General features: G+C 47.9%; 1 long non-coding RNA gene across 1 annotated transcript in view; it reads right to left on the bottom strand.

The window, feature by feature from the left end:
• The window catches only part of LOC136581828 (uncharacterized), a 32,433-nt gene that overhangs the window by 10,558 nt on the left and 7,783 nt on the right, over window positions 1-14,092 (bottom strand). The gene's annotated exons all lie outside the window — the stretch shown is intronic.

Below are 14,092 nucleotides of genomic sequence, written 5' to 3'. Positions count from 1 at the left end.
ATAATCAAAGTTTAGTGCCCATGTGACTGAGAAGTCCTGGTGGCACCGGTATGTACCTGACATTTATGACGGGGGTCCGGTTTACAGCCCATCGGCGGAGGGCGAATGATGTGCGCTGATAACAAGTTCTACTTAAACAGGAAAACAAGCTGATCCCATTTGAGGAAGTAAAAGCCTATTATTATCCTATTATTATGGCAACCCAGTGTCTTTCCAGAATGTCTTTCCTTTTACGCCCAAACACAAAAGTAGGTGTGATAATTAACTATGCCTAGTTAATATGGCCGATAATACGTATCATAGCTACAGAGCAGTGGTCTCCAACCTGCGGCTCTCCAGCTGTTGCAAGGCTTCTCCTCGCAGTGTGCCGTGCTAACAGGTCGGGGAGATACAAGCTGGATACCGTTGCTATATAGTAGGGATTCCCAACTGGGGTGCTGCAGCACCCTAATGTGGAGTGGCCGTACAGCCCACCAGGACTGGTCATATCCTGGAGCCACTTGCAACTACCAATGCAGTAGTGGCTGCTCGAAGCAGCACCCTAAGGCCTCATGTCCACGGGGAAAATCAGGCCCGCTACGGATTCTCCATGGAGAATCCACAGCGGGTCCCTACTGCCCCACAGACATGAGGCTGAAAATAAGAATTACTCACTTCTCGCACGCTCCGGATCTTCCCTTCTTCGCGGCTTCATCTTCTCTACCTCAACACTGGACACAGCGCCTCACCTGAGTCTGTGAGATTGCTAACTGGACCCGAGAGGACTGATAACATTTGGCAAGATCCAATAAATCACAGTACCAATTCTTTCAGGCTGATGGTGGGGTTTGTGTGTGGTGCTGACCCCATGAAGCCATGGACTCAAGCTGTCAACAAAGTACCAAGCAGACTGGTGGTGGTTCCATACTGGTGGGGTGTGTTCTCATGGCATGGGTTGGGTCCACTGTTCCACCTAAACACATCATTGACAATGGCCGCTATGTTTCACTGCTTGGTGACCATTTGCAGGCCTTCATGGACTTCCTGTACCCCCACGATGATGAGATATTTCAGCAGGATAATGCATCCTACCATTGGGCCTAGGTTATCCAGAATTGGTTTGAGGAGCATTCTGGAGACTTCCTATGAATGGTGCGGCCGGCATGATCACCCACCATGAGTCCAAAATGAGCATTTATGGGATGTGGTGGAGAGTTCCATTCATACCCAGATGGCATTGCTCAACATCTCTCCACACGTCTTCTGCTGACTTGTGGAATTGAGAGCGTCTTACATGATATTAGTTCCTGTCCCATGATTTTAGGCATGTCAGTTTATAGTGCCACTATACAGTATCGTATGCGAGAGTGTATAAGGTCCACGGAAGTGTATAAGTGTTTGCATCGTGCTTAGAGCTTAACAATCGTCAGTTCATCAATAGTTGATCAGTAGGGGTCTGCCGCTCCAAGCCTCCGGCGATCAGCTATTATCTGGCCTGTTGCCAGTGTGGACAGCTCTATCCACATTGCAGCCGCCCGGGTGGCTAATGCGGGCACAGCTTTCATTGCCTTACGTGAGGACAGGTCATCAATAGGTGAGTTCTGGATAAACCGCTCTACGTATAATTTACTGAGAAGAAGTGGCGGTGTTATTCTCCAGCGGACGTGCTGCGGGGCCAGCAGGCATCCCATTATCATCCCCATAATATACTCTTATCGCTGCACTAAATGCTGATAACGGACTGATTGCTGGAGCTGCTGCACTCCTACTTCTTGTATCATGTTTTTGAGCTCATCCAGGTTTTGCAGCAGGTCCAATGCTCTTAGGGCATTGATCCGAAAATCCGATGACATAGCCCCATTCATTGGAATGGGTGGAATCACATAGGCATTTTTTATTCTAATAGTCCTAGTAAAAATAATGTAGCATGTCCTTAGGATAGGTCATCAATAGTTCATCAGCGGAGGCCCACCACTCAGGACCCCGAGCAATCATTGGTTGTCAGTGCGGACAGCGCTGGAAGCATATAGCGCTATTCACATTGCAGCTGCCCAGGTTGGTAATGCAAGCACAGTTTACATTAAATTCACTGCAATGCCAACCTGGGCGGCTCCAATGGTGACAGCGCTATCTGCTTCCAGTGCTGTCCGCACTGACGGCGGCCCAGCTGATCCTGAGCGGTGGACCCCCGTCGATCAAGTATTGCTGAACTCTCCTGAGGATAAGTCATCGATGGTAAAAGTCATGGGCAACTGATTTAAAGGGGTTCTCTGCTTTGGACAATGCATTTTTGTCAGAAGGGGGGTATAATGATAAGCTGATTACAGGGCTTCCTGCCGCTGGGGGTCCCAATGATCAGCTTGTAATCTATGATGGAAGCATTCGGTTCACCTGCATAGATGACCCATTCAACTATAGAGGCTCGTGCACACAACTGTATTACAGCACCATTAAAGTCCTGAGCAGTCTTCGGACCCGTACTGTAGCTATATACAACTCCAATATTGGAGGCAGCAAGTGGCGGCATGCTGAGCACCTATAGACCTATAACACTGAACCACAGAGCTCCGTGTGCTACCATAAAGGTTCCATGTGCAGGATGCCAAATAGTGATGAGTGAACTTTTGACAAGTTTGATTTTGCCATTTTGACGAATTTTGGCAAAAAGTTTGGTTCAGTCTGAATTAGTTCAAAGCAAACTGGAACGTCACAACTAAAACTGGTGTATAACACTGTCTAGGGCCTCATGTCCACTTGCACGCATGTGCAATCCGCCTGTGCCCGCAGCCATGGACATAAAAAAGACCGCTTCTTACCTTTTCCGATCCAGCGTGGGTCTCCGCCATGCCAGCCGAATCTTCCTCCTTCAGCACGGTGGATGCGTCCGGGCACTGGCCAACGCGTCCGAATGCATGCGCAAGGCTTTCTTTTTTGTTTTTTAATCTCCTGCTTTCCCTTGGATCCGTGGCATGTCTACAGTGACAGCTGCGGCCGCGGATCAGAAAGCTTCCATTGACTTCAATGAAAGCCGTCCCTCCGGGATCCGCAGGGTAATGGAGCATGTTGCGAGGAAAAAGATCACATCCGCATGTTTTAGCTGCTTTGCGGATGCTAATGCATCCCTATGGGCGGCTTGATTTGCGAATCTCGTGGACATTGGGCCTAAGAGCCATAAAAGCTTTGTAGAACAGTCTTAGGTCAGCTGGGAGTGTATTTAACTAAGTACTTCCGAACTGCTTTTAAGGAAAGGTTGATGAAGAAAAATAAGAAAAAAGGAGAACAAGAAGGAAAAAGAAGGAGAAGATGGAAAAGAAGAAGGAAATATAGGGAAAAGAAGAAAAAGGAAAAATACTTTTCCTTTGTTCTTCTACTGTTTCCTTTTTTGCCTTCCTTTTCCAATTACTTCCTGTTCCTTCTTCTTTTCCCTCCCATTTCCCTCTTTTTTGTCTTCCTTTTCCATTTCCTTCCTGTTCCTTCTTCTTTTCCCTCCCATTTCCCTCTTTTTTCCTTCCATTTCCTTCCTATTCCTTCTTCTTTTCTCTTCCTTTTCCTTCCTCTTCTTTTAGCAGACAAAACAGCCAAGGTTCGTGTTCTCGACAAACCAAACTTTTAGCAAAGTACAACCCAAAACAGGGTTCTCCTCTTTCGGTCGCTCAACAGTAATGCCTAAGACAGGGTAAGACCAAAGATAGGGCAACATATGCCCTACAATCCTATCTGTGGCTTTACATAGGACTGCAATCTTCTGCCTTGTCTTAACTCGGTCATCGCAAGAAGAAAGTTCAAAGACAAAACTCAGCTCTGCCATCTCTGTACATAGGACGTTACGGGGAATGGTTATCTGATTGATCTAATGAACACCCCCCTCCCCCATCTCATCGTCCTAGATACAGCAATTAATTATTAATAGGGGGTTATAATAAAGAGACAAGGTTCCCACGGATACACTGCACCTTCCCATCTATAATTCACACGTTGGAACCTTCCTGAACATCCGGCACAGGAGTCATCTGAGCCATCATCATTGAACAGCAATCAATCCATACAATAGAAGGACACAGCAGGAGGACGTTTGCTGGAAGAGTTCGTGGTATCCGTGTTATGGACGGGTTTATTATAGGACTCAATCTGCAAGACTATGGCTCTAAAGACGCTGAGTGAGAAAAAACATGGCTGCTTTCTTGTAGACACGGCGCCACTGTGGACTGTGGTATTGCAGCTTAGTCAAATTCATCGGTCTGTAAGAGGGGTGAGGGGTGCCCAGCTCCCCTCTTACCAGCAGCTCACTATAAGAAGGGGTCCCTTTGTTACGTTAGCCCCTTCTCCTCTGGTTAGTGATGCGACCTGGGAGGGGGGCGGGGAAAGAGGACTGGCAGTGTGAGGCTGCAGAAGTTGACCTGTGGCCCGCAAGTGCACAGAGAGCTGGAAGAGCATCTAGGTAGCACAGCTGAGGAGCAGTAGAAAGGAGCACCAGAGGGCTCTGATGATTTGGGGCCTCGCCGAAGATGAGCAGCCAGACCCCGGGGTGAAGAACCCCACAGTGCGTAAGAGGAGAGGGAGTGCCTGACACTGGGGCGACTATGACAAAGAGGTCACCTCTGCACAACTGGGAGACGGAGCATGATGCCGGAACCGTTCATAAATGGCCTTGTTTTTACGGTGCCAGCGGGCGCAAGTAAAAACACCTACGGCCATGTGGATCTGGCCTTAAAGTGAAATAATTGAATCTGTGTTACCGCATTCTAAGACCCAGAGCATTGTTAGTTTACTATAAGCTCTGTGAGGACTTGTATTCTTTTTGTGGGTAGAGTTGTAGATTTTTGGGGTACATTTAACTTTTGGATCGCTTTTTAGCGCGTTTTTGAGAGGCAAATGAAAGAAAAATAGCGATTCTGTTAGAATTATTTTTACGGTGTTCACCAAAGCACGCAAAATAAATGATTTTTTATTATTTGGGTTGTTACAAACTTGGTAATTGGAGATGAGCGAGCATACTCATTAAGGACAGAGTGAGTATCGTCCTTTTCGAGTATCTGCCCGCTCGTCCCATTGACATTTGGAAAAAAAAAAAAAACACGGCGAAATTGCAGCGAAAAAAAAAAACGCTAGTGGGTAGGCACCCTAAAAAGGTTTTTTTGTGGGAAAAATACATATTTTTTCAACTAAACTTTTCACACTAATTTTAGTCCCTCAAGGGAACTCGAAGATGCGATGGTTCAATCTCTAGCATAGTACACAGCATTACAGTGCATTGTACTATGCCTATGCTAGCTACCTATTAGATCCTGGCAGAAGCAGGGTCTAATAGGCTAAGTTACATGACGGACATAGAAGACTTCGTCAAGCTTCTAGCTGCCATGGGAACCCATTGGTACGTTGCCATCACATTGCGGGGTGCTGATGGGTGATAGTAGGAGCCCCCTCCCTCTGTCATTTGCTTACATACTTCGGTTGCTATTGACCATGGCATGTAAGAGGTTAATCTGTCAGAATCTGAGTTTTTTTCTGCTCCTAGTCAGTAAAAAAGCGTATTGGCGGTCACTAAGGGCTTAAGATGTGAACCCTGCTTTCAACGTCCTTGTCCTATAGCAGCGGGTGCTTACGATGCCAATTAAAACCCAACACTAGAAAACAATGCGATTCTTATCGCCAACACAGGAGGCGCCATACATCAAGGGAGTGAATATATTTGCATGCCTGTTTGGGTCCTTTCAGCCTCTTTTTTGCCTGTTTTTTACGTCGTCCTTGGGTGCCAACCTTCTTCAGCTGACTTCTGTGCCCGGTTGTGAGTAATGGGCATTGGCGTTTCTCCACTGTCAGTCTTCGCCGCTGGTGGGAAAATATCCAAGAAAGTGCAGATGAATCACTTTGCAGAAACCTTGTTAGTCCGATGTTTGGATATTCAGGCTTTCCAGAGCCTGCATTATAGTCCCACAAAAGGTATGACACAAATGTAGCATTCTCCAGGATCAACACGGCTCTCGATCACAATGCGCGTCCCACCAAGAGCTTGCTGAAATTCTGCAAAAATGAAAAAAAAAAATTCCGGGAGGTCATCTATGTGAGAGCGGCGCTTGTTTGAAATCCTTCACATCAGCGGCTTTAGAGGGTTGTTACGAGAGGCTCGGAGCAGACGCCACTTGCAATGATAAAAGTAACTAAATCTAAGAAAATAACTTCATTACGGCAGTAATCACGAGGAGCTCTGACCTCCCCGAGGGGCGCAGCAAAGAAAGGAGTCAAGGAACTGCAACCAAAGGGCCTGGAAGATGTCTGCCCGCGGCCCGAAGGAGGCAAACGCTTGTTTTAACCCTTTTCCAATCCAATTTGTATCCTGGTTTTCCTAGGGGGCTTACTCTTTTTCTGCCATTACTAACGGTGCTATCTGCTGGCTAAAGCCAGTACTGCATGAGGTGACACATTGGATAGGATCCGACAGCAGAGAGGCTGGCAACATACAGTAAGAGAACCCTGACGGACGTCTTCCAACATCGGAGCTGTACAGCCTTAAATCATAATGTCTTCAGAGGTCAGACAGTGGATTGGAAAGGGTTAATTTGCTTTTATATAAGAAAATGACATTATATCAGTGATTTACTAACATATGATATGGACAAGAGTGTCACAAAATATGGGAGAAAAGCTGCAAGGAAGTGAAACTTCTCTCAACTGCTGTGCCATCTAAGGGCGCCCACCCACTGGCGATTTTTTTCCCTGCGAAATTCGCAGCATTTTTTTCTCTGCAGGGGTCTATGGGACTTGTAATGTTAAAATCGCGATCGCGCAAAATCGCGATTTCGCGGTAAATTGCGATTTTGCGCGATCGCGATTTTAACATTACAAGTCCCATAGACCCCTGCAGAGAAAAAAATGCTGCGAATTTCGCAGGGAAAAAAATCGCCAGTGGGTGGGCGCCCTAAGGCTGCTTTCACATGTCCGACAAAATGGCGCGATCTTCACGCGATGCGACAGCACTGCAAATCGCATGTATGTGAAGCCCATGCTTTCCTATGGGTTCCTTAACGTTAGCAATGTTTTGTAGGCGGTTACATTACAAGAAAAAAATGGTGGCATGCTGGATATTGCTGCGATTTGCTATATTTTGTAGCTCATGTTCCCCTATGGAGCCTTCCTTTGTGTTGCATCGCATGACAATACGGTTTTAGTGCGGTGCAATGCAACTTTTACAGTAGCCCTGGCTACATAAAAAAAAAAACACAAAAAACCAATACATTACCTAACAGGCGTTGTCCACTCCACCGCACTTCTCTTCCACAGCTCCGGCACTTGTTTGTAGTCTTAAGCCAGTGCTTCCTGGTCAGGGGTTTCAAAAACACCGCCTACAGGAAGCGTTGGCTCTGATTGGTTCTCAAGTGCCGCGGCTCAGCCAATCACCGCATACAGCGGCCCTCAGTCACGTGACTACGTTTTATATATATGTATGTGTTTGCAAGGATGCTAGGAAGAGACAGAATAGGCAGTCTGAGCAGTAGACTAGAAGTGAGCATCTGAAACTACACAGACCGCTCTATGTGTGGATCATGGAGATGGCTGAGCGATGGTCTGATGCTCAGTCTGGACCCAGCCTGCCCAGGAAGCCTCGGTATAAATGTTGAGTGCTGAGAGTGAGACAAGCCACTTCAAAGCGAGGAAGGCACAACTAACGTGAGTGTGAACCGGTAGAGAGTGAGAGAGAAAGAGTCTCCGGGAGCTGGATCACACAGATAACTGGGACTGTGGATCACCCAAGATATCCAGAGAATCCTCCCTCTCACACCACTCTGAGTTGTTTTATCTGTGCCAGGACTGTTGATGTGGTTTGGACTTTATCAAGTTACTGATTTTGTTCAGAAAGTTTCCCTGTGTGTGGACTACTTTATTTCATCGTCAAGTTTCACCGCAGAGGACGAAACGGTGGCGTCACGTGTGACAAATGGACTCAAGGTAACCCCCAGTTACTTCCTCTCTGATCTCCCCCAGCAGTAACAGGGTCGGGTCCTCAGCTACCCTTAGTAGGAGGAGATGGTAGAGTCCCGTAAGAAGGCCTTTCTCAACCTCGCTGTCTCCTCGGCTATGGGCCGCTCCTTGGATGCTGCACTGGTATTGCAGCTCATCTCAAAAAGAAGATTGGCATTTTTTTTTCAGACAACTCCTTTAACTGGACAGTGGAACTTTGTTTCCATAGTCATGACACCAGTGATGGCGGCTGACGAGCACTGCAACGGCTCAATCTATAGCAGACTCTTGTCCTGCAGCAATCATTGGGCTCTTCCAAAGATATTTTATCATAATGTCATAAAGACTATTTCAGTTATTGACAGTTCACTCCTTTACAGCTAAGATCAAAGACTAAATGACTAAGACTCACATCCTTCTCTGGGCAGTACTCAAACATTTTAATCCTTCAGATTATCAAGTGTAAATAATCATAAAAGAACAGAATGTTCCTAAACCGGTGACCAGGCTTAGGACCCCCGACAGACCACCAGTAGAGAGGAGGATCTGACCAGACTGTTAGGAGGTGTTGGAACCAGTGGATGCATGAGGGCACACAAGGTGACCGGGCTGAGGACCCCCGACAGACCACCAGTAGAGAGGAGCGTCTGACAAGACTGTTAGGAGGTGTTGAGACCAGTGGATGTGTGAAGGCACACAAGGTGACTGGGCTCAGGACACCCCCTACAGACCATCAGTAGAGAGGAGGATCTGACCAGACTGTTAGGAGGTGTTGGAACCAGTGGATGCATGAGGGCACACAAGGTGACCGGGCTGAGGATGCCCCCTACAGACCACCAGTAGAGAGGAGCGCCTGACCAGAATGTTAGGAGGTGTTGGGACCAGAGAATGGGGGCACACAAGGTGACCAGGCTCAGGACGCACCCTACAAACCACCAGTAGAGAGGAGCGTCTGACCAGACTGTTAGGAGGTGTTGGGACCAGTGGATGTGTGAAGGCACACAAGGTGACTGGGCTCAGGACACCCCCTACAGACCACCAGTAGAGAGGAGCATCTGACCAGACTGTTAGGAGTTGTTGGAACCAGTGGATGCATGAGGGCACACAAGGTGACCGGGCTGAGGATGCCCCCTACAGACCACCAGTAGAGAGGAGCGTCTGACCAGAATGTTAGGAGGTGTTGGGACCAGAGAATGGGGGCACACAAGGTGACCAGGCTCAGGACGCACCCTACAAACCACCAGTAGAGAGGAGCGTCTGACCAGACTGTTAGGAGGTGTTGGGACCAGTGGATGTGTGAAGGCACACAAGGTGACTGGGCTCAGGACACCCCCTACAGACCACCAGTAGAGAGGAGCATCTGACCAGACTGTTAGGAGTTGTTGGAACCAGTGGATGCATGAGGGCACACAAGGTGACCGGGCTGAGGATGCCCCCTACAGACCACCAGTAGAGAGGAGCGTCTGACCAGAATGTTAGGAGGTGTTGGGACCAGAGAATGGGGGCACACAAGGTGACCAGGCTCAGGACGCACCCTACAAACCACCAGTAGAGAGGAGCGTCTGACCAGACTGTTAGGAGGTGTTGGGACCAGTGGATGTGTGAAGGCACACAAGGTGACCGGGCTCAGGACCCCTGACAGACCACCAGTAGAGAGGAGTGTCTGACCCGACTGTTAGGAGGTGTTGGGACCAGTGGATGTGTGAGGGCACACAAGGTGACTAGGCTCAGGACGCCCCCTACAGACCACCAGTAGAGAGGAGCGCCTGACCAGAATGTTAGGAGGTCTTGGGACCAGAGAATGGGGGCACACAAGGTGACCGGACTCAGGGCGGTCCCCTACAGACCAACAGTAAAGAGGAGCGTCTGACCAGACTGTTAGGTGGTGTTGGGACCAGTGGATGTGTGAAGGCACACAAGGTGACCGGGCTCAGGACCCCTGACAGACCACCAGTAGAGAGGAGTGTCTGACCAAACAGTTAGGAGGTGTTGGGACCAGTGGATGTGTGAGGGCACACAAGGTGACTGGGCTCAGGACGCCCCCTACAGACCACCAGTAGAGAGGAGTGTCTAACCAGACTGTTAGGAGGTGTTGGGACCAGTGGATGTGTAGGGGCACACATGGTGACCGGGCTCAGGGCAGTCCCCTACAGACCACCAGTAGAGAGGAGCATTTGACCAGACTGTTAGGGAGTGTTGGGACCAGTGGATGTGTGAAGGCACACAAGGTGACCTGGCTCAGTATGCCTCCTACAGACCACCAGTAGAGAAGAGCATCTGACCAGACTGTTAGGAGGTGTTGGGACCAGTGGATGTATAGGGGCACACAAGTTGACCGGGCTCAGGGCACCCCCTGCAGACCACCAGTAGAGAGGAGTGTCTGACCAGACTGTTAGGTGCTGTTGGGACCAGTGGATGTGTGAGGGCACACAAGGTGACCGGGCTCAGGGCGCCCCCTAAAGACCACCAGTAGAGAGGAGCGTCTGACCAGACTGTTAGGGGGTGTTGGGACCAGTGGATGTGTGAGGGCACACAAGGTGACCGGGCTCAGGACGCCCCCACAGACCACCAGTAGAGCGGAGCATCTGACCAGACTGTTAGGGGGTGTTGGGACCAGTGGATGTGTGAGGGCACACAAGGTGACTGGTTCAGGACCCCCAACAGACCACCAGTAAAGAGGAGCATCTGATCAGCCGACAAGCACAAGCAGCTCCAACTGTTTCATTGTCTGTCATCCAGAGCCAGGGGGCCCCATCGTTACACCCCGGTGTCTGTCAGAACTATATCCAGGCACTTGGCTGAAGGATGTTTGGTCCCACGGTGCTCATTGCATGTACGTCCAAGCTAGAGGTGGTACAACAGGGTACTAGAGCCTCCATGCCACCCGTATCACATCTTGTATCCAAGCTAGAGGTGGTACCACAAGGAACAAGAGCCCCCATGACCTCCGTATCACATCATGGTAAAAACTCTGCAACAGAACCCCCATATATACTGTGCCTTATGATATGGATGTCTAGAAGGGCCTATGGGCCATCTCAGGCTTTAGGTGCAACTGCTACCTCTGCAATCCTTATAGCTATACCCTATACCAGTGATCGCCGACCGGGGGGCCATGAGATCCCACCAAGAATGCCATAACGCCCATGTTGGGAATCACTGAGCTGACATTAAATAGGTTTTCCAGGCAACACCCGCCGAGATACACCGAGGTCAGAGCAGAAGCATTACTCCAACCCTTGTGTAGCGACCCTTTGATACGCACACAAAAAGGCCTCGTTCACTGCGCAAAAACACAGCGCTGAGGCTTTCGCAATGGCACTTGCATTCACGTGAAGCCAGCGTTAATCTATAAGCCATCGGTCTCCATCCAGACACATGCAGGTGCATTTGCATAATTCGAGTGGGAATCTTAAAAATCACTTGGCCACCGATACAACCTCCCACAATCCCGTTCCGGATCGCTACGCTTTCCTCGCTATTTTTAAACTCTGTATTTCCCCGTGTGTATTAGTCCGTAGAATGCCTCCGAAATAGTAAGTGCTAATTACCGGCAATTAGCAGGCAGCTGTTTATTACACGGCCGTTATGGAGGCGTCTTATATGGTAACTAGAGAGACGGATTTCTCACTAATTTCCCAGCAGTACGTGTCACATTCTCTCGAGTCCGCGGGTCCCTTCCCTATGGGTACATGCACATTTCCCTATTTTGGCGCATTGCACAAAAATCACAAGTTTGCAATTTTCGTGCGATGTCCCATTGACAATCGCGTAAAAAAATGCAACGCTATCGCGTGAAAAAAAGCGCAAGAAAAACGCAAGTGTGCAGGATCCCTTAGAGAGAGACACGAGGTGGAATCACATCACTCTGACCCCAGTTCAGTGGACGGTACCGGTTATTAAAAGGCTTAGCTGTCATTGATTTTAATGAGTTGCCCCTGTAATTACCAGCACCAGCCACTACTCAGGGGTTGGAGCTAGCTGCTGATTAGCAGGGTCCCTGAGGACAAGTCATCAATAGTATTTGCCCAGAAAACCCCTTTAATCCCAACTGTCTGTAGTCTCATAATACTAGAAGTAGAAGCGATGACACAAGTTTTATATACTTCAATAACTTCTATGGCCATCGTGTGATCGACTACAGTATATTTGTTGGCCTGGAAGTTGCTAAAAGTCCCATTAATACCAGATTAAACAAATTAATTTCTACATCTATCTGATAATCAACGATATTTAATAGTCTGACAGCTTCCAAGTCCCATTAATGCAGAAACAACATCAGAATATAATTACCAGTGCACCTTGTGCAATAAGTTAGTATTGCCCACTAGAGGGCAGCACAGAGGCGTCCCATATCCCATCCCGTCTATCCGCCTTCATGTACCAAAGATGATGTCTATTTTTTTTATATTTGTTTGATTACATATATTAAATTTACTATTATTTATTACTATTAACGTTAGATTCAGGCGGCCAAGTTCATTTACCCAGACAGCTGATTGATGGGAGATCCGAGCAGCGGAACCCCGCTGATCTGAGGGCCAATCCTGAGAATAGGTCATCAAATATTCCATTCCTGGTGAAGCCCGTTAACATTACTGTGCTTAAACACCATTACATGTGGTCATCCTATACTGAAGCCCCCATATGTCTTCATGGCGGTGCAGGGCTACTGTGGTGGGTGCGCTCTCGCATAACGCTTAGTTAAACCTGGAAATTTTGGACTTTTTGCCATTTGCACTCCCTCTAACGCACTTAAAATGTCTTTCCTAAAGCAGCATCCTTTTATAACTACATCTGGCCTGTTGATGCCAGTCAGGCTTCAGGAACGCCAAAAGATGTGCTGCACCTGGCCATCCTTTTCCCCTTCAGGAGAAATGTAGTATTACATGCTGGGCAGAGGCGTAACTTGAAGCTCCTGGGCCCTATGGCAAAACCTGTAACAGGGCCCCCAACTATAATGCTTTATTCATAGTACTGGACTCCCTATATGGAAAAGAGAGGCCTTATGGGCCCCCTAAGGCTCCTGGGCCCGGGTGCAACCGCATCCCCTGCACCCTCTATAGTGATGCTGGGCATTCAAATGAATGATTGACTACATCCTACAGTACCAAAAATAGGACTGAAAAATAGTATTTATTTCCATCTGTTAATACTTAGTGGGGCTCCTTTGGCCCTCGTGACATCGGATACTCTCCGTGGCATACTGTCTACTTGCATTTGATACACTTCAGCTGGTATTTCCTTTCATTCATCCTGCAAACATCTGGTGAGTTCTCTCAAAGAAGCTGGACACTGTTCAGATTTCCTGACCTGACATTCTAATTCGTCCCAAAGATGTCCAGTTGGGTTCAGGTTGGACTCTGTACAGCCCCGTCCAATCGTGGGACATCCATATCCTCAAACCAACGTAAAACAGCTGGATTTGTGACAAGGTGCGTTGTTTTCTCGGAAGCATGGCTGACCATTCTCAGAGTATTATTATTCTAGATACACCTCTGTGTTCATGGTTCTTATCCCTACAACTGAGACTATGCCACATAAAGTATTCCCAGACCATAATGGAACTTCCACCGCACTTAACCTTTGGCATAACACACTCATGAAGGCGGTGTTACCCAGGCTCCTCCATCTGATGTGAGGCTAGAGTAGCATGATTTATAACTCCATAGAACATTCTACCATTCTTCAACTGTCCAATGACGATGCTCCTTGCACCATTGTAGATGCGCTGTTGCATATTCTTTGAGAGAACTCATCAGACATTTGCAGGATGAATGGAGGGAAAGACCAGCTAAAATGTATCAGATATTAGTAAAAAGTATCCCACACAAAGTATCTGATGTCATTACGGCCAAAGGAGCCCCACTAAGTATTAACATATTGAAATAAATATTACTTTTGATTCTTGCTCAGCTGTCCAATGACTTTTGGCAGGGTAGTGTATGTAGTATATGGATAAGTAGGGTCCTTCCTACCCGCACAATTGGAAGTGGGTCTCAAGCAGGCATCCCTAATGAGTCATTCGGAATAGGGTGTGGTTCATAAGACAACCCCCTTAATAACCAGGCTGAAAATTAACATATTAAAAAGTTCTTCTAACTGGATGCTTTTGCAGTTTTTGTGGTTTATTCCCTATCCCCGCACTTCCGGATAT

Source organism: Eleutherodactylus coqui, chromosome 11 (genome assembly GCF_035609145.1).
Source record: "Eleutherodactylus coqui strain aEleCoq1 chromosome 11, aEleCoq1.hap1, whole genome shotgun sequence".
NCBI lineage: Eukaryota > Metazoa > Chordata > Amphibia > Anura > Eleutherodactylidae > Eleutherodactylus > Eleutherodactylus coqui.
The sequence above is the reverse complement of the archived record's forward strand: the minus strand, read 5'-3'. Positions and strand labels throughout refer to the sequence as shown.